This window comes from Rhinoderma darwinii, unplaced genomic scaffold (assembly GCF_050947455.1).
Source record: "Rhinoderma darwinii isolate aRhiDar2 unplaced genomic scaffold, aRhiDar2.hap1 Scaffold_40, whole genome shotgun sequence".
In the NCBI taxonomy this organism is placed as follows: domain Eukaryota; kingdom Metazoa; phylum Chordata; class Amphibia; order Anura; family Rhinodermatidae; genus Rhinoderma; species Rhinoderma darwinii.
In genome coordinates this window covers 205,775-228,668 of record NW_027463598.1, presented here as the reverse complement: position 1 = coordinate 228,668, position 22,894 = coordinate 205,775, and the positions used below count along the sequence as shown (strand labels likewise).

Genomic DNA, 22,894 nt, shown 5'->3' with positions numbered 1-22,894 from the left:
GGTCAGGAGATTTCTCTGTATAATAGATGGGGGGCACATACGGGGTCAGGGGATTTCTCTGTATAATAGATGGGGGGCACATACGGGGTCATGGGATTTCTCTGTATAATAGATGGGGGGCACATACGGGGTCAGGTGATTTCTCTGTATAATAGATGGGGGAACATACGGGGTCAGGGGGTGTCTGTATAATAGATGAGGGGAACATACGGGGTCATGGGGTGTCTGTATAATAGATGAGGGGAACATACGGGGTCATGGGGTGTCTGTATAATAGATGAGGGGAACATACGGGGTCATGGGGTGTCTGTATAATAGATGAGGGGAACATACGGGGTCATGGGGTGTCTGTATAATAGATGAGGGGAACATACGGGGTCATGGGGTGTCTGTATAATAGATGAGGGGAACATACGGGGTCATGGGGTGTCTGTATAATAGATGAGGGGAACATACGGGGTCATGGGGTGTCTGTATAATAGATGAGGGGAACATACGGGGTCATGGGGTGTCTGTATAATAGATGAGGGGAACATACGGGGTCATGGGGTGTCTGTATAATAGATGAGGGGAACATACAGGGTCATGGGGTGTCTGTATAATAGATGAGGGGAACATACGGGGTCATGGGGTGTCTGTATAATAGATGAGGGGAACATACGGGGTCATGGGGTGTCTGTATAATAGATGAGGGGAACATACGGGGTCATGGGGTGTCTGTATAATAGATGGGGGGCACATACTGGGTCAGGAGGTGTCTGTATAATAGATGAGGGGCACATACGGGGTCAGGGGGTGTCTGTATAATAGATGGGGGGGGCACATACGGGGTCAGGGGGTGTCTGTATAATAGATGGGGGGGGCACATACTTCTTCGCGCCTGTAGTCAGTGCCTAGACACATACAAAGTAATAAGTTCCGCACATGCGCACTGCACGACTCCGAAACCGCTCCCTGCACTGCGGGTGTGGCTTATAGACAGAGGGCGTGGCTAGGCGGCTCAGTACGGCGTTCACTATAGCTGTACTTCGATGACATCTGGTCACAAGGCGCCACCTTGCGGTGAAAGGGCGCCTCGGTGTCTGCAGAAATCTCTCCCATAATGCTCCGCGCTGCGGGTTGATTTGGGGCGTGACTTGAAGGTAACGCAGTGCTGCGCATGCTCTGTGGGTGTCGGGAAGAGAGGAAGTGGAAGAGGTGGAGCAGCAGCCGGAGCGGCTACAAAAAGGTAAAATTCCCGAAACCACTCCGGACACTGCACCCCTGCCCCGCCCACACCCACAGAGCAGCCCTGCGGACTGAACGACGCCCCTCCGCCTGCACACACAACCCAGCAACTATTATATGTGCCTGACAACTGCCGTATCTCCCCGACAACCGACCGTATCTCCCGACAATGACCGTATCTCCCCGACAATGGCCGTATCTCCCGACAATGACCGTATCTCCCCGACAATGGCCGTATCTCCCCGACAACCGACCGTATCTCCCGACAATGACCGTATCTCCCCGACAATGGCCGTATCTCCCCGACAAGCGACCGTATCTCCCCGACAAGCGACCGTGTCTCCCTGACAAGCGACCGTATTTCCCTGACAAGCGACCGTATCTCCCTGACAAGCGACCGTATCTCCCTGACAAGCGACCGTGTCTCCCCGACAATGGCCGTGTCTCCCCGACAAGCGACCGTGTCTCCCCGACAAGCGACCGTGTCTCCCCGACAAGCGACCGTGTCTCCCCGACAAGCGACCGTGTCTCCCCGACAAGCGACCGTGTCTCCCCGACAAGCGACCGTATCTCCCCGACAATGACCGTATCTCCCCGACAAGCGACCGTATCTCCCCGACAAGCGACCGTATCTCCCCGACAATGACCGTATCTCCCCGACAAGCGACCGTATCTCCCCGACAAGCGACCGTATCTCCCCGACAAGCGACCGTATCTCCCCGACAATGACCGTATCTCCCCGACAAGCGACCGTGTCTCCCCGACAAGCGACCGTATCTCCCCGACAATGACCGTATCTCCCCGACAAGCGACCGTATCTCCCCGACAAGCGACCGTATCTCCCCGACAATGACCGTATCTCCCCGACAATGGCCGTATCTCCCCGACAAGCGACCGTATCTCCCCGACAAGCGACCGTATCTCCCCGACAAGCGACCGTATCTCCCCGACAAGCGACCGTATCTCCCCGACAAGCGACCGTGCCTCCCCGACAACCGACCGTATCTCCCCGACAAGCGACCGTATCTCCCCGACAAGCGACCGTATCTCCCCGACAATGACCGTATCTCCCCGACAATGGCCGTATCTCCCCGACAAGCGACCGTATCTCCCCGACAAGCGACCGTATCTCCCCGACAAGCGACCGTATCTCCCCGACAAGCGACCGTGTCTCCCCGACAACCGACCGTATCTCCCCGACAAGCGACCGTATCTCCCCGACAATGGCCGTATCTCCCCGACAAGCGGCCGTATCTCCCCGACAAGCGGCCGTATCTCCCCGACAAGCGGCCGTATCTCCCCGACAACCGACCGTATCTCCCCGACAAGCGGCCGTATCTCCCCGACAAGCGGCCGTATCTCCCCGACAAGCGGCCGTATCTCCCCGACAAGCGACCGTGTCTCCCCGACAAGCGACCGTGTCTCCCCGACAAGCGGCCGTGTCTCCCCGACAATGACCGTATCTCCCCGACAAGCGGCCGTATCTCCCCGACAAGCGGCCGTATCTCCCCGACAACCGACCGTATCTCCCCGACAACCGGCCGTATCTCCCCGACAAGCGGCCGTATCTCCCCGACAAGCGACCGTGTCTCCCCGACAATGGTCGTGTCTCCCCGACAATGACCGTGTCTCCCCGACAATGGCCGTATCTCCCCGACAATGGCCGTATCTCCCCGACAAGCGACCGTATCTCCCCGACAAGTGACCGTATCTCCCCGACAATGGCCGTGTCTCCCCGACAAGCGGCCGTATCTCCCCGACAAGCGACCGTATCTCCCCTACAATGACCGTGTCTCCCCGACAAGCGGCCGTATCTCCCCGACAAGCGACTATCTCCCCGACAATGGCCGTATCTCCCCGACAAGCGACCGTATCTCCCCGACAAGCGACCGTATCTCCCCGACAAGCGGCCGTATCTCCCCGACAATGGCCGTATCTCCCCGACAATGGCCGTATCTCCCCGACAAGCGACTGTATCTCCCCGACAATGGGCGTCCCTCCCCCGGCAATGACCGTATCTCCCCGACAATATATATATATATATACCCGACAACCACTATATATATACCTGTAGACTGCCATATATACCCCACAACAGTTATACATACCTGGAGACCACCATGTAAATCCGGCAACCATTATATATACCCGACAACCACTATATATTCCCGTAGACTACTATATATAGCCGACAAGCACCACGTAAACCTGGCAACCATTATATATACCCAGAAACCACCTTATATAGCCAGCAACGATTGTATTATCCTGGCAGCCACATGATATACCTGGCAAACGTTATATACGCACCCGGCAACTATTATTAACACCCGCAACCACCATATATTTCTGGCAATCACCCTGGTAACCATTATATATAACTGGCAACTATTATATATACCCAGTGTCCACATTATATACCCAGCAACCATCTTAAAGAGGCTCTGTCACCAGATTTTGCAACCCCTATCTGCTATTGCATGTGATCGGCGCTGCAATGTAGATTACAGTAACGTTTTTATTTTTAAAAAACGAGCATTTTTGGCCAAGTTATGACCATTTTTGTATTTATGCAAATGAGGCTTGCAAAAGTCCAAGTGGGTGTGTATTATGTGCGTACATCACACACAGAGGGATCTCATATATTCTATAGATTCATCACACACAGAGGGATCTCATATATTCTATAGGTTCATCACACACAGAGGGATCTCATATATTCTATAGATTCATTACAGAGGGATCTCATATTCTATAGATTCATCACACAGAGGGATCTCATATATTCTATAGATTCATCACACACAGAGGGATCTCATATATTCTATAGGTTCATCACAGAGGGATCTCATATATTCTATAGATTCATTACACACAGAGGGATCTCATATATTCTATAGATTCATCACACACAGAGGGATCTCATATATTCTATAGGTTCATCACACACAGAGGGATCTCATATATTCTATAGATTCATTACAGAGGGATCTCATATTCTATAGATTCATCACACAGAGGGATCTCATATATTCTATAGATTCATCACACACACAGAGGGATCTCATATATTCTATAGGTTCATCACAGAGGGATCTCATATATTCTATAGATTCATTACACACAGAGGGATCTCATATATTCTATAGATTCATCACACACAGAGGGATCTCGTATATTCTATAGATTCATCACACACTGAGGGATCTCATATATTCTATAGATTCATCACACACAGAGGGATCTCATATATTCTATAGGTTCATCACACAGAGGGATCTCATATATTCTATAGATTCATTACAGAGGGATCTCATATTCTATAGATTCATCACACACACAGAGGGATCTCATATATTCTATAGATTCATCACACACACAGAGGGATCTCATATATTCTATAGATTCATCACACACAGGGATCTCATATATTCTATAGATTCATCACACACAGAGGGATCTCATATATTCTATAGGTTCATCACACACAGAGGGATCTCATATATTCTATAGGTTCATCACACACAGAGGGATCTCATATATTCTATAGATTCATTACAGAGGGATCTCATATTCTATAGATTCATCACACAGAGGGATCTCATATATTCTATAGATTCATCACACACAGAGGGATCTCATATATTCTATAGGTTCATCACAGAGGGATCTCATATATTCTATAGATTCATTACACACAGAGGGATCTCATATATTCTATAGATTCATCACACACAGAGGGATCTCATATATTCTATAGGTTCATCACACACAGAGGGATCTCATATATTCTATAGATTCATTACAGAGGGATCTCATATTCTATAGATTCATCACACAGAGGGATCTCATATATTCTATAGATTCATCACACACACAGAGGGATCTCATATATTCTATAGGTTCATCACAGAGGGATCTCATATATTCTATAGATTCATTACACACAGAGGGATCTCATATATTCTATAGATTCATCACACACAGAGGGATCTCGTATATTCTATAGATTCATCACACACTGAGGGATCTCATATATTCTATAGATTCATCACACACAGAGGGATCTCATATATTCTATAGGTTCATCACACAGAGGGATCTCATATATTCTATAGATTCATTACAGAGGGATCTCATATTCTATAGATTCATCACACACACAGAGGGATCTCATATATTCTATAGATTCATCACACACACAGAGGGATCTCATATATTCTATAGATTCATCACACACAGGGATCTCATATATTCTATAGATTCATTACACACAGAGGGATCTCATATATTCTATAGATTCACTACACACAGGGATCTCATATATTCTATAGATTCATCACACACAGAGGGATCTCATATATTCTATAGGTTCATCACACACAGGGATCTCATATATTCTATAGATTCATCAAACACAGAGGGATCTCATATATTCTATAGGTTCATCACACACAGGGATCTCATATATTCTATAGGTTCATCACACAGGGATCTCATATATTCTATAGATTCATCAAACACAGAGGGATCTCATATATTCTATAGGTTCATCACACACAGAGGGATCTCATATATTCTATAGATTCATTACAGAGGGATCTCATATTCTATAGATTCATCACACAGAGGGATCTCATATATTCTATAGATTCATCACACACACAGAGGGATCTCATATATTCTATAGGTTCATCACAGAGGGATCTCATATATTCTATAGATTCATTACACACAGAGGGATCTCATATATTCTATAGATTCATCACACACTGAGGGATCTCATATATTCTATAGATTCATCACACACAGAGGGATCTCATATATTCTATAGGTTCATCACACAGAGGGATCTCATATATTCTATAGATTCATTACAGAGGGATCTCATATTCTATAGATTCATCACACACACAGAGGGATCTCATATATTCTATAGATTCATCACACACACAGAGGGATCTCATATATTCTATAGATTCATCACACACAGAGGGATCTCATATATTCTATAGATTCATTACACACAGAGGGATCTCATATATTCTATAGATTCACTACACACAGGGATCTCATATATTCTATAGATTCATCACACACAGAGGGATCTCATATATTCTATAGGTTCATCACACACAGGGATCTCATATATTCTATAGATTCATCAAACACAGAGGGATCTCATATATTCTATAGGTTCATCACACAGGGATCTCATATATTCTATAGGTTCATCACACAGGGATCTCATATATTCTATAGATTCATCAAACACAGGGATCTCATAAATTTTATAGATTCATCACACGCAGAGGGATCTCATATATTCTATAGATTCATCACACACAGAGGGATCTCATATATTCTATAGATAATCACACAGGGATCTCATATATTCTATAGTTTCATCACACACAGAGGGATCTCATATATTCTATAGATTCATCACACACAGAGGGATCTCATATATTCTATAGATTCATCACACACAGGGATCTCATATATTCTATAGATTCATCACACACAGAGGGATCTCATATATTCTATAGATTCATCACACACAGAGGGATCTCATATATTCTATAGATTCATCACACACAGAGGGATCTATTTCCAGCAGTTTTCTCTTGTAATGTTGATTACTATGGGAACAGTTACTGAAAACCCAAAATTTAGTGTCTCAGAAAATGAGAATATTATATAAGCCCAATATCAGAGATGATTTTTATACAAAAATGTTGTCGTCCTGAGAAGTCCGTCCAGTATCTGCCCCCAGTACTTGGCCGGGGCTCCGACTCTGAGGTGTATTCAATGCGGCGTGGCATGGATGCGATCAGCCTGTGGCACTGCTGAGGTTTTATCAATGCGGCGTGACATGGAGACGATCAGCCTGTGGCACTGCTGAGGTGTTACCAATGCGGCGTGGCATGGAGGCGATCAGCCTGTGGCACTGCTGAGGTGTTACCAATGCGCCGTGGCATGGGGGCGATTAGCCTGTTGCACTGCTGAGGTGTTATCAGTGCGGCGTGGCATAGAGGCGATCAGCCTGTGGCACTGCTGAAGTGGTATCAATGCGGAGTGGCATGGGGGCCCCAGACCCAACAATGCAGACGAGCTGAAGGCCGATATCATACAACCTGGGCTTCCATAACACCTCAGCAGTGCCACAGGCTGATCGCCTCCATGCCACACCGCGTTGATGCCACCTCAGCAGTGCCACAGTCTGATCGCCCCCACGCCGCATTGATAACACCTCATCAGTGCCACAGGCTGATTGCCGCATTGATGCCACCTCAGCAGTGCCGCAGGCTGATCGCCCCCATGCCACGCTGCATTGATAACACCTCATCAGTGCCACAGGCTGATTGTCGCCATGCCGCATTGATGCCACCTCAGCAGTGCCACAGTTTGATCGCCCCCATGCCACGCCGCATTGATAACGCCTCAGCAGTGCCAAAGGCTGATCGCTCAATGCCACGCCGCATTGATAACACCTCAGCAGTGCCACAGGCTGATCATCCCCATTCCACGCCACATTGATAACACCTCAGCAGTGCCACAGGCTGATCACCTCCATGCCACGGCGCATTGATGCAGTGATTCATGCAGAGTCTGAGCCACGACCAAGTATTGAAAACCACAAAAAAGGCCATACTTACTAAGTGGGTAGGTGAAAACCCGTTCCCAGCAGGACGCAGACCGGTCAAAATATGCTGCAGAAGGAGGGCGCATTAAATAGTGATAGCCCCTCCAACTAGTCTTGAGGGGAGTGGCGAACTAAGTGCTCACAAGTGTGCGATAAATGTGTGTTAGTGTCAGTGTAGTGCTGGGGGGTAAGAAAGAAATGTGTATGTCTGGAAGTGTCGGCACTATGTGATAATGTAATAAGAAATAAATGTGTGATGAATGGGGGGGTCAGTGCTGGGGTGTCAATACTATGTGTAATACGTGGAGGTCCAAGTACTGGGGGCAGATACTGGACGGACTTCTCAGGACGACAACATTTTTGTATAAAAATCATCTCTGATATTGGGCTTATATAATATTCTCATTTTCTGAGACACTAAATTTTGGGTTTTCAGTAACTGTTCCCATAATCATCAACATTACAAGAGAAAACTGCTGGAAATAGATCCCTCTGTGTGTGATGAATCTATAGAATATATGAGATCCCTGTGTGTGATGAATCTATAGAATATATGAGATCCCTCTGTGTGTGATGAATCTATAGAATATACGAGATCCCTGTGTGTGATGAATCTATAGAATATATGAGATCCCTCTGTGTGTGATGAATCTATAGAATATATGAGATCCCTCTGTGTGTAATGAATCTATAGAATATACGAGATCTCTGTGTGTGATGAATCTATAGAATATATGAGATCCCTCTGTGTGTGATGAATCTATAGAATATATGAAATCCCTCTGTGTGTGATGAATCTATAGAATATATGAGATCCCTCTGTGTGTGATGAATCTATAGAATATATGAGATCCCTCTGTGTGATGAATCTATAGAATATATGAGATCCCTCTGTGTGTGATGAATCTATAGAATATATGAGATCCCTCTGTGTGTGATGAATCTATAGAATATATGAGATCCCTCTGTGTGATGAATCTATAGAATATACGAGATCCCTCTGTGTGTGATGAATATATGAGATCCCTCTGTGTAGTGAATCTATAGAATATATGAGATCCCTCTGTGTGTGATGAATCTATAGAATATACGAGATCCCTCTGTGTGTGATGAATCTATAGAATATATGAGATCCCTCTGTGTGTGATGAATCTATAGAATATACGAGATCCCTCTGTGTGTAATGAATCTATAGAATATACGAGATCCTTGTGTGTGATGAATCTATAGAATATATGAGATCCCTCTGTGTGTGATGAATCTATAGAATATACGAGATCCCTCTGTGTGTGATGAATCTATAGAATATATGAGATCCCTCTGTGTGTGATGAATCTATAGAATATACGAGATCCCTCTGTGTGTAATGAATCTATAGAATATACGAGATCCTTGTGTGTGATGAATCTATAGAATATATGAGATCCCTCTGTGTGTGATGAATCTATAGAATATATGAGATCCCTCTGTGTGGGACGAATTTATAGAATATATGAGATCCCTCTGTGTGTGATGAATCTATAGAATATATGAGATCCCTCTGTGTGTGATGAATCTATAGAATATATGAGATCCCTCTGTGTGTGATGAATCTATAGAATATATGAGATCCCTCTGTGTGTGATGAATCTATAGAATATATTAGATCCCTCTGTGTGTGATGAATCTATAGAATATACGAGATCCCTCTGTGTGTGATGAATCTATAGAATATACGAGATCCCTCTGTGTGTAATGAATCTATAGAATATGAGATCCCACTGTGTGTGATGAATCTATAGAATATATGAGATCCCTCTGTGTGTGATGAATCATAAGAATATATGAGATCCCTCTGTGTGTAATGAATCTATAGAATATATGAGATCCCTCTGTGTGTGATGAATCTATAGAATATATGAGATCCCTCTGTGTGTGATGAATCTATAGAATATATGAGATCCCTCTGTGTGATGAATCTATAGAATATACGAGATCCCTGTGTGATGAATCTATAGAATATACGAGATCCCTCTGTGTGTGATGAATCTATAGAATATACGAGATCCCTCTGTGTGTGATGAATCTATAGAATATATGAGATCCCTCTGTGTGTGTGATGAATCGATAGAATATACGAGATCCCTCTGTGTGTGATGAATCTCTAGAATATATGAGATCCCTCTGTGTGTAATGAATCTATAGAATATACGAGATCCCTCTGTGTGATGAATCTCTAGAATATATGAGATCCCTCTGTGTGTAATGAATCTATAGAATATACGAGATCCCTCTGTGTGTGATGAATCTATAGAATATATGAGATTCCTCTGTGTGTGATGAATCTATAGAATATACGAGATCCCTCTGTGTGTAATGAATCTAGTATATATGAGATCCCTCTGTGTGTAGTGAATCTATAGAATATATGCGATCCCTCTGTGTGTGATGAATCTATAGAATATATGAGATCCCTCTGTGTGATGAATCTATAGAATATATGAGATCCCTCTGTGTGATGAATCTATAGAATATACGAGATCCTTCTGTGTGTGATGAATCTATAGAATATACGAGATCCCTCTGTGTGTGATGAATTTATAGAATATACGAGATCCCTCTGTGTGTGATGAATCTATAGAATATACGAGATCCCTGTGTGTAATGAATCTATAGAATATACGAGATCCTTGTGTGTGATGAATCTATAGAATATACGAGATCCCTCTGTGTGATGAATCTATAGAATATATGAGATCCCGATGTGTGTGATGAATCTAGAATATATGAGATCCCTCTGTGTGTGATGAATCTATAGAATATGAGATCCCTCTGTGTGATGAATCTATAGAATATATGAGATCCCTCTGTGTGTGATGAATCTATAGAATATATGAGATCCCTCTGTGTGTGATGAATCTATAGAATATATGAGATCCCTCTGTGTGTGATGAATCTATAGAATATATGAGATCCCTCTGTGTGTGATGAATCTATAGAATATATGAGATCCCTCTGTGTGTAATGAATCTATAGAATATATGAGATCCCTCTGTGTGTGATGAATCTATAGAATATATGAGATCCCTCTGTGTGTGATGAATCTATAGAATATACGAGATCCCTCTGTGTGTGATGAATCTATAGAATATGAGATCCCTCTGTGTGTGATGAATCTATAGAATATATGAGATCCCTCTGTGTGTAATGAATCTATAGAATATATGAGATCTCTGTGTGTGATGAATCTATAGAATATATGAGATCCCTCTGTGTGTAATGAATCTATAGAATATACGAGATCCCTCTGTGTGTGATGAATCTATAGAATATATGAGATCCCTCTGTGTGTAATGAATCTATAGAATATATGAGATCTCTGTGTGTGATGAATCTATAGAATATATGAGATCCCTCTGTGTGTGATGAATCTATAGAATATATGAGATCCCTCTGTGTGTGATGAATCTATAGAATATACGAGATCCCTCTGTGTGTAATGAATCTATAGAATATATGAGATCTCTGTGTGTGATGAATCTATAGAATATATGAGATCCCTCTGTGTGTGATGAATCTATAGAATATATGAGATCCCTCTGTGTGTGATAAATCTATAGAATATACGAGACACTTTATGAGCTGAATTACTGAAATAAATGAACTTTCAGATGATCTTCTAATTCATTGAGAAGGACCTGTATAACCTGTAACCATTAAACATAAATGACAACCATTATATATACCTGGCAACCATATTATTTACCCAGCAACCACCTTATATACCCAGAAACCAATATATATCTGACAACCTTCATATCTACCTGGCAACCGTCTTATATAGCCAGAGACCGCCATTTAAATCCGGGAACCACCTTATACAGCTGACTAACATTATATATGCCACGCAACCACCATATATACCTGGCAACATTTATATATACCCGTCAACCATTATTTATGTTCGGCAACTATTATACGCAGTGAAGCCCCATTATTAGGAGCACCTCCTACTTTCGACGTCGGTTTGTAAAGTGTTCGCGTGCTGCTGTGGTGACAGTGAATCGTGAGTGGACAAATGGCACCATTGGGAATAACCGACATGGAAACTGGAGCACCACGTGCCATTGATGTGAGAGGTGAACGTCGGCTACGAAGGTGTGTGAGGGGCGAACGACACGCTACAATGGAGCAGCTCACCGTGAAAATCAACCAGGGCGCTACCAGACGTGTGTGTAAAACATCAGCGAGCCTACTGCGTATGGGGTTCCGAAGCCGACGGATGTAGCAAAGGTGCATCAGAAGAAAAGGCTTCAATGTGCACGGCAGTATTGGAATTGGACCACCGATGAGTGGCAAAGGGTCGTCTTCTCCGATGAGTCACGTTTGGATGGACATTGTCGTGTCAGGCGAGAAACATCAAACGCCCTGCAACCATTGCCGGAAAAACACAAGCTGGGGCAGCTGGAATCTTCCAGCAAGACAATGCGACACGTCACACGGCTGGAAATGTCCAATAGTGGGTGGAAGTGCACGACCAAGACTTCCAAGTACTTCCTTGGCCCCCAATTCGCCAGACTTGAACCCAATTAAGCATCTGTGGAACAACCGCGATCATGTTTTTCGCTCTATGGCTCTCCCCCACACACCCTCCAGCAAATGTGGGATGCACTGCAGTCAGCGAGGCGCCAGATACTGAGACAACCGACCAGCACCTTATTGAGTGACTCCCAGCCCGTCTAGGTGCTGTCAGTGCTGCACACGGTTACTCTGGATATTATTAGTGGGACTCCACTGTGTATATACCCGGCCACCACCTTATATGTCTGGTAACCATTATATATACCCGGAGACAATTCTATATACCCAGCAACCACCTTACATACCCGGCAACGATTATATATACTCGGCAACCACCTTATATACCCAGCAAGCACTATATATATCCGGAAATCACTATATATAACCGGCAACCATTTTACATACACAGCAACCTATATATATATATATATACACATACCCGACAACCACCTTATATACCTGGCAACCATCTTATATGCCCGGCAATTATATATGCCTGTCAATTATGTTTTTTTACCCAGCAACAGTTATATATACCCGTCAACCATTAAATATACCCGGCAACTATAATATATATACCCAGCAACTATTATATATACCTGGCAACCATTATACAGTACTCTGCAATATCTTTAGGCAGTTGTGGAAAAATGCTGCAAGTAAGAATGCTTTCCTGTATAGAAGTGTTAATAGTTTTTATTTATCAATTAACAAAATACAAAGTGAATGAACAGAAGAGAAATGTAAATCAAGTCAATATTTGATGTGACCACTCTTACATAATCAATTCTTCTAGGTACTTGCACAAAGTCATGGATTTTTCAGAATATAGTCAGAAGTATGATTAACAAATTATACCAAACAGGTGATAACAATCATCATTTTCATATGTAGGTGGAAACCCAGTCATTAACTGTAACAGAATCAGCTGTGTAGGAGGCTTACAACTGGGTGATGAACCGCAAAACTCTGCTACAAGGGTGAGGTTGTAGAAGACGGTTTCATGTCACAGGTCCACCATGGCAAGACTGGTCACGGCAACAAGACACAAGGTAGTTATACTACATCAGCAAGATCTCTCCCAGGCAAAGATTTCATAGCAGACTGGGGTTTCAAGATGTGCTGTTTAAGCTCTTATGAAGAAGCAGAACGAAACGGGCAACGTTGAGGACCATAGATACAGTGGTCGGCCAAAGAAACAATGCAGCAGATCAAAGACACATCATGATTCTCTCCTAAATCAGAAGATGTCCAGCAGTGCCATTAGCTAAAAACTGGCAGAAACCAGTTGGTTCCAGGTTCACTTCTCTACTGTTCAGGGAAGTCTGGCCAGAAGTGGTCTTCATGGAAAAATTGTGGCCAAAAAGCAAAACTTTCAACATGCAAACAAGGCCAAGCGACTCAACTATGCACAAAAACATAAGAATAGGCAGCAGTGAAGCATGGTGGAGGGTCCTGGAGAGCGGTACAATAATGAGGGTCTGCAGGCAGCAGTGAAGATGGTGGAGGGTCCTGGAGAGCAGTACAATAATGAGGGTCTGCAGGCAGCAGTGAAGCATGGTGGAGGGTCCTGGAGAGCGGTACAATAATGAGGGTCTAAAGGCAGCAGCGAAGCATGGTGGAGGGTCCTGGAGAGCGGTGCAATAATGAGGGTCTAAAGGCAGCAGTGAAGATGGTGGAGGGTCCTGGAGATCGGTACAATAATGAGGGTCTAAAGGCAGCAGCGAAGCATGGTGGGGGGTCCTGGAGAGTGGTACAATAATGGGGGTCTGCAGGCAGCAGTGAAGCATGGTGGAGGGTCCTGGAGAGCGGTGCAATAATGAGGGTCTGCAGGCAGCAGTGAAGCATGGTGGAGGGTCCTGGAGAGCAGTACAATAATGAGGATCTGCAGGCAGCAGTGAAGATGGTGGAGGGTCCTGGAGAGTGGTACAATAATGGGGGTCTGCAAGGACAGTAAAGATGGTGGGGAGTCCTGGAGAGCGGTAAAATAATGAGGGTCTGCAGGCAGCAGTGAAGCATGGTGGAGGTTCCTGGGGAGCAGTACAATAATGAGTGTCTGCAGGCAGCAGTGAAGCATGGTGGAGGCTCCTGTAGAGCAGTGCAATAAAGAGGGTCTGCAGGCAGCAGTGAAGCATGGTGGAGAGTCCTGGACAGCGGTACGAGTGTCTGCAGGCAGCAGTGAAGCATGGTGGAGGCTCCTGGAGAGCGGTGCAATAATGAGGGTCTGCAGGCAGCAGTGAAGATGGTGAGGGTCATGGAGAGCGGTACAATAATGAGGGTCTGCAGGCAGCAGTGAAGCATGATGGAGGGTCCTGGAGAGCGGTACATTAATGAGGGTCTGCAGGCAGCAGTGAAGATGGTGGAGGGTCCTGGAGAGCGGTGCAATAATGAGGGTCTGCAGGCAGCAGTGAAGATGGTGGAGGGTCCTGGAGAGCGGTGCAATAATGAGGGTCTGCAGGCAGCAGTGAAGCATGGTGGGGGTCCTGGAGAGTGGTACAATTATGGGGGTCTGCAGGCAGCAGTGAAGCATGGTGGAGGGTCCTGGAGAGCGGTGCAATAATGAGGGTCTGCAGGCAGCAGTGAAGCACGGTGGAGGGTCCTGGGGAGCAGTACAATAATGAGGATCTGCAGGCAGCAGTGAAGATGGTGGAGGGTCCTGGAGAGCGGTACAATAATGGGGGTCTGCAGGGACAGTGAAGATGGTGGGGAGTCCTTGAGAGCGGTACAATAATGAGGGTCTGCAGGCAGCAGTGAAGCATGGTGGTGGGTCCTGGGGAGCAGTACAATAATGAGAGTCTGCAGGCAGCAGTGAAGCATAGTGGAGGCTCCTGGAGAGCGGTACAATAATGAGTGTCTGCAGGCAGCAGTGAAGCATGGTGGAGGCTCCTGTAGAGCGGTGCAATAAAGAGGGTCTGCAGGCAGCAGTGAAGCATGGTGGAGAGTCCTGGAGAGCGGTACGAGTGTCTGCAGGCAGCAGTGAAGCATGGTGGAGGGTCCTGGAGAGCGGTGCAATAATGAGGGTCTGCAGGCAGCAGTGAAGCATGGTGGGGGGTCCTGGAGAGTGGTACAATAATGGGGGTCTGCAGGGACAGCGAAGATGGTGGGGGGTCCTGGAGAGCGGTACAATAATGAGGGTCTGCAGGCAGCAGTGAAGCATGGTGGAGGCTCCTGGAGAGCGGTACAATAATGAGTGTCTGCAGGCAGCAGTGAAGCATGGTGGAGGGTCCTGGAGAGTGGTGCAATAATGAGGGTCTGCAGGCAGCAGTGAAGCATAGTGGAGGGTTCTGGAGAGCGGTACAATAATGAGGGTCTGCAGGCAGCAGTGAAGCATGGTGGAGGGTCCTTGAGAGCGGTGCAATAATGAGGGTCTGCAGGCAGCAGTGAAGCATGGAGGAGGGTCCTGGAGAGCGGTGCAATAATGAGAGTCTGCAGGCAGCAGTGAAGCATGGTGGGGGGTCCTGGAGAGCGGGACAATAATGAGGGTCTGCAGGCAGCAGTGAAGATGGTGGAGGGTCCTGGGGAGCGGTACAATAAGGAGGGTCTGCAGGCATCAGTGAAGCATGGTGGAGGGTCCTGGAGAGCGGTATAATAATGAGGGTCTGCAGGCAGCAGTGAAGCATGGTGGAGGGTCCTGGAGAGCGGTACATTAATGAGGGTCTGCAGGCAGCAGTGAAGATGGTGGAGGGTCCTGGAGAGCGGTGCAATAATGAGGGTCTGCAGGCAGCAGTGAAGATGGTGGAGGGTCCTGGAGAGCGGTGCAATAATGAGGGTCTGCAGGCAGCAGTGAAGCATGGTGGGGGTCCTGGAGAGTGGTACAATTATGGGGGTCTGCAGGCAGCAGTGAAGCATGGTGGAGGGTCCTGGAGAGCGGTGCAATAATGAGGGTCTGCAGGCAGCAGTGAAGCACGGTGGAGGGTCCTGGGGAGCAGTACAATAATGAGGATCTGCAGGCAGCAGTGAAGATGGTGGAGGGTCCTGGAGAGCGGTACAATAATGGGGGTCTGCAGGGACAGTGAAGATGGTGGGGAGTCCTTGAGAGCGGTACAATAATGAGGGTCTGCAGGCAGCAGTGAAGCATGGTGGTGGGTCCTGGGGAGCAGTATAATAATGAGAGTCTGCAGGCAGCAGTGAAGCATAGTGGAGGCTCCTGGAGAGCGGTACAATAATGAGTGTCTGCAGGCAGCAGTGAAGCATGGTGGAGGCTCCTGTAGAGCGGTGCAATAAAGAGGGTCTGCAGGCAGCAGTGAAGCATGGTGGAGAGTCCTGGAGAGCGGTACGAGTGTCTGCAGGCAGCAGTGAAGCATGGTGGAGGGTCCTGGAGAGCGGTGCAATAATGAGGGTCTGCAGGCAGCAGTGAAGCATGGTGGGGGGTCCTGGAGAGTGGTACAATAATGGGGGTCTGCAGGGACAGCGAAGATGGTGGGGGGTCCTGGAGAGCGGTACAATAATGAGGGTCTGCAGGCAGCAGTGAAGCATGGTGGAGGGTCCTGGGGAGCAGTACAATAATGAGAGTCTGCAGGCAGCAGTGAAGCATAGTGGAGGCTCCTGGAGAGCGGTACAATAATGAGTGTCTGCAGGCAGCAGTGAAGCATGGTGGAGGGTCCTTGAGAGCGGTGCAATAATGAGGGTCTGCAGGCAGCAGTGAAGCATGGAGGAGGGTCCTGGAGAGCAGTGCAATAATGAGAGTCTGCAGGCAGCAGTGAAGCATGGTGGGGGGTCCTGGAGAGCGGGACAATAATGAGGGTCTGCAGGCAGCAGTGAAGATGGTGGAGGGTCCTGGGGAGCGGTACAATAAGGAGGGTCTGCAGGCATCAGTGAAGCATGGTGGAGGGTCCTGGAGAGCGGTATAATAATGAGGGTCTGCAGGCAGCAGTGAAGCATGGTGGAGGGGCCTCCAGAGCGGTGCGATAATGAGGGTCTGTAGGCAGCAGTGAAGATGGTGGAGAGTCCTGGAGAGTGGTACAATAATGAGGGTCTGCAGGGACAGAGAAGATGGTGGAGGGTCTTGGAGAGCGGTGAAATAATGAGGGTCTGCATGCAGCAGTGAAGCATGGTGGAGGGTCCTGGAGAGCGGTACAATAATGAGTGTCTGCAGGCAGCAGTGAAGCATGGTGGAGGGTCCATGCAGCTTTGGGGTGGATTTTCATCAAATACATTCGGAGATTTGGTCAGGATTATTGGCGTCGTCAATGCTGAGATATCCAGGCAGATACTTATCCATCATGTAATAACATCAGGGAGGGGTCTGATTGGCAGGACAACGACTCCTAACATCCAGCCAATGTCACTAAGAAATATCTTCAGTATAAAGAAGAACATGGAGTCCTGGCAGTGATGATGTGGCCCCCACAGAGCCCTGATCTCTACTTCATGGAGTCTTTCTGGGATACATGAAGAGAAGGATTTGAGGCAGCGACATTCACAGAAGATCTGCACTTACTGCTCCAAGACGTGGAACAACCTCTCGCCGAGTTCCTGCAAAAGAATCTATGCTGTTCTGAAGGCAAAGGGTGGGTCACATCAAATATTGATTTGATTTAGATTTCACTTCTTTTCATTCACTTTGTATTTTGTTAATAGCGAAAAAAAGCAACTATTAGCACTTCTATTTGAACGCTTGGTTACCGTGCAGTATTTTTCCACAAAAGCCTAAAACTTTTGCACAGTACCCTACATATACGACAACCATATATACCTGTCATCCATTACATATATATATATATATATTATATATATAACTGGAAATCATTATAAATACCTGCCAACCAGTTTATATACCCAGTAACCAGTATAAATAAAGAAATCTGTCATATATACCCCCGGCAACGATTATATATACCTGGGACTATTATTTCTATATATATATATATCCAATAACCTGTAATGACGGGGTAGGGAGACAAACAGGTGAGCCCTAATCTACCCGCCACTTAGTCCCTGCCTACTTGCACGGCACGTCCTAGGCGACGGCGTACAACTGGGCGACGGTCCCTACGCTCAATAAGTGCACGACAGACAAACAGACAAGGGTACACAGAAGCTAAGGGAAATGGGGTAGTTGCCCACGGCAACACCGTGAGCAACAAGAGTAGTGAACGAGCCGAGTCAAACCAGGAGTGTACGAGGTATCAAACGCAGAGCAGGAGAGTAGTCAGTAAAGCCAGGGCCAATTTGAAGCAGAGGACAATAGTAATAGCAGGAACAGCAGAGCCAGGAAACAGGAAAGAATCACATGCAAAGGAGGAACAGGAAATGAGGGTATAAATAGACAGAGGGCGGGAGCTAGCTCCGTCTGGCCAGGCTGTGATAGGTTCTCCCACTCCTCAGCCTCCCAGCAGGAGTGGTAGCAGATCGAGTCACTCTAACAGATCTAGGCACAGATGCAGGCTGATTAACCACGGGCGTCGACAAAGAAGCTGTGTCAGGCAAATCCATTACATAACCAGTGTAAATACCCGAGGACTATTATATAGATACCCAGTAACCAGTGTAAATACCCAGGGACCATTCTATATACCTGGCACCACCGTATACACCCAGCAAATATTTATAACCAGCGACGATTATATGGACGCGGACACTAACATATTTACCCAGGATCCATTTTTTAGATCTAGCAAGCATCATATAAAATCAGATACTATTATATATATCCTGACGCCACTGTATAAACCCAGATATTAATATATATACCCTGCAACTATGATATATATCCAACGGCCATTAAATATATCTTGCAACCACTGTTTACACCTATCAACAACCGTATGTACCCATGGACCGTAACCCATGAAACATTTTATTTGCACACAATTATTTTGTAGTCAGTTTTAGTCCTCGTGGGCGCTTTTATATGGGAAAGATAATACGCTGCCTGTTTAAAATATTTAGAGCACGTCCATTGCTACAAGTGAGGGATCACCACCTAGAACATAACAGGGAAGTACATAAGTGGGATCCCAATGTTTTGAAATTTGCAGAGATTGGAAAAGTACTGCAAGCTGGTGATGATTGCCAAAGGTTGCCCCACGCGCTTCAGGACTTAATGATCGCAATCTTCTTACTGTGCTTTTATGACTACTGTGTTTTTTTTAATGTTTTGTGTACTGTTGCCATGGTGCCGACATTGTGCATACCATTACATATACCCTGCAGCCACCATATATATCGACAATCATAATAGTACATGGGGCAATCAATGTTAGTACCCGATGACCAAAATATATAACCACCAACCACCATATAAAATCAGCGGCTATTATATATATCCAACGACCATTATACATTCTCAGCAACCACCATATATACACAGAGACTAATATGTAAACACGGCAACCACCGTATATAACCAGCAACCACTGTATGTATCCACTCAACAGGAACTCACAAGTGTCAGGAGTGATTGTGACTGAGGAGGAAGAGTCTATAAACTCACAAGTGTCAGAAATGATTGTGACTGAGTAATAAGAGTCTATAAACTCACAAGTGTCAGGAGTGATTGTGACTGAGGAGGAAGAGTCTAGCAACTCACAAGTGTCAGGTGTGATTGAGGAGAAGTCTATAAACTCACAAGTGTCAGGAGTGATTGTGAATGAGGAGGAAGAGTCTAGGAACTCACAAGTGTCAAGAGTGATTGTGACTGAGGAGGAAGAGTCTATAAACTCACAAGTGTCGAGTGATTGTGATTGAGGAGGAAGAGTAGGAACTCACAAGTGTCATGAGTGATTGTGGAGAAGTCTATAAACTCACAAGTGTCAGGAGTGATTGTGACTGAGGAGGAAGAGTCTATAAACTCACAAGTGTCAGGAGTGATTGAGGAGAAGTCTAGAAAGTCACAAGTGTCAGGAGTGATTGTGACTGAGGAGGAAGAGTCTAGGAACTCACAAGGGTCAGGAGTGATTGAGGAGAAGTCTATAAACTCACAAGTGTCAGGAGTGATTGTGACTGAGGAGGAAGAACAAATGTCAGGAGTGATTGTGACTGAGGAGGAAGAGTCTATAAACTCACAAGTGTCAGAAATGATTGTGACTGAGGAGGAAGAGTCTATAAACTCACAAGTGTCAGGAGTGATTGTGACTGAGGAGGAAGAGTGTATAAATTCACAAGTGTCAGGAGTGATTGTGACTGAGAAGGTAGAGTCTAGGAACTCACAAGTGTCAGGAGTGATTGAGGAGAACTCTAGAAAGTCACAAGTGTCACGAGTGATTGTGACTGAGGAGTAAGAGTCTATAAACTCACAGGTGTCAGGAGTGATTGAGGAGAAGTATATAAACTCACAAGTGTCAAGAGTGATTGTGACTGAGGAGGAAGAGTCTATAAACTCACAAGTGTCAGGAGTGATTGAGGAGGAAGAGTCTATAAACTCACAAGTATCAGGAGTGATTTTGACTGAGGAGGAAGAGTCTAGCAACTCACAAGTGTCAGGAGTGATTGAGAAGAAGTCTATAAATTCACAACTGTCAAGAGTGATTGTGACTGAGGAGGAAGAGTCTTTAAACTCACAAGTGTCAGGAGTGATTGTGACTGAGAAGGTAGAGTCTAGGAACTCACAAGTGTCAGGAGTGATTGAGGAGAACTCTAGAAAGTCACAAGAGTCACGAGTGATTGTGACTGAGGAGGAAGAGTCTATAAACTCACAAGTGTGAGGAGTGATTGTGACTGAGGAGGAAGAGTCTATAAACTCACAAGTGTCAGGAGTGATTGTGACTAAGGAGGAAGAGTCTAGGAACTCACAAGTGTCAAGAGTGATTGTGACTGAGGAGGAAGAGTCTATAAACTCACAAGTGTCAAGAGTGATTGTGACTGAGGAGGAAGAGTCTATAAACTCACAAGTGTCAGGAGTGATTGTGGAGAAGTCTATAAACTCACAAGTGTCAGGAGTGATTGTGACTGAGGAGGAAGAGTCTAGGAACTCACAAGTGTAAAGAGTGATTGTGACTGAGGAGAAAGAGTCTATAAACTCACAAGTGTCAGGAGTGATTGTGGAGAAGTCTATACTCTCACAAGTGTCAGGAATGATTGTGACTGAGGAGGAAGAGTCTATAAACTCACAAGTGTCAGGCGTGATTGTTTAGAAGTTTATAAACTCACAAGTGTCAGGAGTGATTGTGACTGAGGAGGAAGAGTCTAGGAACTCACAAGTGTCAGGAGTGATTGAGGAGAAGTCTAGAAAGTCACAAGTGTCAGGAGTGATTGTGACTGAGGAGAAGTCTATAAACTCACAAGTGTCAGGAGTGATTGTGACTAAGGAGGAAGAGTCTAGGAACTCACAAGTATCAAGAGTGATTGTGACTGAGGAGAAAGAGTCTATAAACTCACAAGTATCAGGAGTGATTTTGACTGAGGAGGAAGAGTCTAGCAACTCACAAGTGTCAGGAGTGATTGAGAAGTCTATAAACTCACAAGTGTCAGGAGTGATTGTGACTGAGGAGGAAGAGTCTATAAACTCACAAGTGTCAGGAGTGATTGAGAAGAAGTCTATAAACTCACAACTGTCAAGAGTGATTGTGACTGAGGAGGAAGAGTCTTTAAACTCACAAGTGTCAGGAGTGATTGAGGAGAAGTTTAGAAAGTCACAAGTGTTAGGAGTGATTGTGGAGAGAAGTCTAGAAAGTCACAAGTGTCAGGAGTGATTGTGACTGAGGAGGAAGAGTCTATAAACTCACAAGTGTCAGGAGTGATTGTGATTGAGGAGGAAGAGTAGGAACTCACAAGTGTCAGGAGTGATTGTGACTGAGGAGGAAGAGTCTATAAACTCACAAGTGTGAGGAGTGATTGTGACTGAGGAGGAAGAGTCTATAAACTCACAAGTGTCAGGAGTGATTGTGACTAAGGAGGAAGAGTCTAGGAACTCACAAGTGTCAAGAGTGATTGTGACTGAGGAGGAAGAGTCTAGCAACTCACAAGTGTCAGGAGTGATTGAGAAGAAGTCTATAAACTCACAACTGACAAGAGTGATTGTGATTGAGGTGAGGAGGAAGAGTCTTTAAAGAGGCTCTGTCACCAGATTTTGCAACCCCTATCTGCTATTGCATGTGATCGGCGCTGCAATGTAGATTACAGTAACGTTTTTATTTTTTAAAAACGAGCATTTTTGGCCAAGTTATGACCATTTTTGTATTTATGCAAATGAGGCTTGCAAAAGTCCAAGTGGGCGTGTTTAAAGTAAAAGTCCAAGTGGGCGTGTATTATGTGCGTACATCGGGGCGTTTTTACTACTTTTAATAGCTGGGCGTTCTGACGAGAAGTATCATCCACTTCTCTTCAGAACGCCCAGCTTCTGGCAGTGCAGACAGCGTGTTCTCCAGAGATAACGCTGTGACGTCACTCACTTCCTGCCCCAGGTCCTGCATCGTGTCGGCCACATCGGCACCAGAGGCTACAGTTGATTCTACAGCAGCATCAGCGTTTGCAGGTAAGTAGCTACATCGACTTACCTGCAAACGCCGATGCTGCTGCAGA

The 22,894-nt window shown here is 45.6% G+C and overlaps 1 protein-coding gene across 2 annotated transcripts in view; it reads left to right on the top strand.

The window, feature by feature from the left end:
* Window positions 1-1,002: 1,002 nt before the first annotated feature.
* Window positions 1,003-22,894, top strand: part of MYPOP (Myb related transcription factor, partner of profilin) — a 44,017-nt gene continuing 22,125 nt past the window's right edge. The window contains exon 1 of one of the 2 annotated variants that reach the window (XM_075848428.1): window positions 1,003-1,228. The gene's annotated coding sequence lies outside the window, so the exon portion shown is untranslated. Of the gene's footprint in view, window positions 1,229-17,651; window positions 17,944-22,894 lie in introns of those variants that run through there. The other variant, XM_075848429.1, reaches the window with a different exon arrangement.